We start from the raw sequence: 2,159 nt of genomic DNA on the forward strand, positions 1-2,159 counted from the left end.
GATTGGTTAAACCTGAGTGTGGATCAGGGACATTAAATAAATTGTGGAAAAGTCTGAAAGTCAGAACTGAAACATAAAGCAGACATTCTAAAGCATTGGGAATAAAACCTGTTGACTAGTGCATAGCTCTAGGTGTTCAGCCTTCAACACCATCATCCTGACAAGACTAATAACCAAACTCTGTAATCTCAGACATGACCCCTCCCTGTGGAGCTGGATCCTTGACGTTCTCACCAACAGACCGCAATCTGTCAGGATCAGCAACAGCACCTCCTCCACAATAGTCCTCAACACCGGAGCCCTGCAAGGATGTGTGCTCAGTCCTCTAAATGGGGTTAAGTGGGGGGTTACTGGGTTACGGGGATAGGATAGATAGGTGAGTTTGACTAGGGTGCTCTTTGTAAGGGCCGGTGCAGACTCGATGGCCGAATAGCCTCCTTCTGCACTATAAATTCTATGATTCTATGATTCGCTACTGTACTCCCTGTTCATACACGACTATGTGGCAAGATTTAACTCCAATTCGATCTATAAGTTTGCGGATGATACGACTGTGGTATATATTTCAAACAATGCTGAATCAGCCAACAAAAGGGAGATAGATTATTTGGTTGCATTGTGTACCGAAAACAACCTCTCTCTAAATGTCAGCAAGACCAAGGAACTGATCATCGACTTCAGGAAGCGTGGCCATGGCCTCCACCTCGGAACTCGCCAGTATCTACAGCACACTCATCCTGCACGCCGACGAGGTCACTGTCACCAAAGACAAACTCAATGTCCTGATTAAAACAGCTGGTGTGACCATTGAGCCTTTCTGGCCTAGTCTGTTTGCCAAGGCATTGGCTAATATTGACGCCAGTATTCTGATCTGCAACGTTGGTGCTGGTCATCGTGCCCCAGCTTCTGCAGCAGTTGTTTCCACCGCTGCCCCTATTGCTGCTGAAGAGAAAAAGGAAGAGAAGAATCTGAAGAATCTGACGATGACATGGGCTTTGGTCTCTTTGATTAAACGTGCCGTGCAACAACATTGTTACAATTTACAAAAAATAAATAAAAATTGAATATAAAAGCGTTTTTCAAGGAGACACATCCGGAGTGAGGCACATCCAGAGTGGGAAGTTGGAACTTGGTAATTTGGTGCAGTGAGGTAATTCGGTGCAGAGTGGGAGAGGTGCTTTTTCTCTACTGTTTTGTATTCTTTCCTTCTTCTGGCCTGTGACTTTTAATCTGCAGGGAGAGAACCAGGGAGCATCTAAGACCCTGGGTGAGTTCTCCCAGTGAGCCAGAGAAGACACAGCCAGAGTGAGGCACAACCAAGAGTGAGTTTGGGAATTTGAAGCTAGGTGGGAATTCGAAGCTGGGTGGGGAGGAAGTGCTTTTAACTCTGGTAAGTGACTGATAAGTAGTTTTTCTTTTCATTGTCTAATTTATTTATTTTTATTTTGAAATTGTAGTTGTATAAGTTTACCTAAGGTTTAAGACATGGCAGGAGATCTCAGACCCGTGTCATGCTCCTCGTGTGCGATGTGGGAGCTCAGGGACATGTCCACTGTCCCTGGCTCTTTCACGTGCAAGAAGTTTGTTCAGTTGCAGCTCCTGTTAGATCGATTGACGGCTCTGGAGCTGCGGATGGACTCACTTTGGAGCATCCGCGATGCTGAGGAGGTCGTGGATAGCACGTTTAGCGAGTTGGTCACACCTCAGGTTAAAGTTACTGAGGGAGACAGCAAATGGGTGACCAAAAGACAGAGCAAGAGTAGGAAGGCAGTGCAGGTGTCCCCTGCGGTCATCTCCCTGCAAAACAGATATGCCACTTTGGATACTGTTGGGGGATACCAGGGGAAGGCAGCAGCAAGGTTCATGGCACCGTGGCTGGCTCTGCTGCACAGCAGGGCAGGAAGAATAATGGCAGGGCTATAGTGATAGGGAACTCGATAGGGGAATAGACAGGTGGTTCTGTGGACGCAATCGAGACTCCAGGATGGTATGTTGCCTCCCTGGTGCAAGGGTCAAGGATGTCTCGGAGCGGCTGCAGGACATTCTGGGGGGGGGGGGGGGGGGGGGAGGGTGAACAGCCAGCTGTCGTGGTGCACATAGGCACCAACGATATAGGTACAAAACGGGATGAGGTCCTACAAGCGGAATTCAGGGAGTTA

The 2,159-nt window shown here is 47.9% G+C and overlaps 1 pseudogene; it reads left to right on the plus strand.

Annotated features, from left to right (window-relative positions):
- The first annotated feature begins 692 nt into the window (after positions 1-692).
- LOC119968611 lies at positions 693-1,047 on the plus strand (annotated as a pseudogene).
- The last annotated feature ends 1,112 nt before the right edge of the window (positions 1,048-2,159 follow it).

Source organism: Scyliorhinus canicula, chromosome 7 (genome assembly GCF_902713615.1).
Source record: "Scyliorhinus canicula chromosome 7, sScyCan1.1, whole genome shotgun sequence".
In the NCBI taxonomy this organism is placed as follows: Eukaryota; Metazoa; Chordata; class Chondrichthyes; order Carcharhiniformes; family Scyliorhinidae; genus Scyliorhinus; species Scyliorhinus canicula.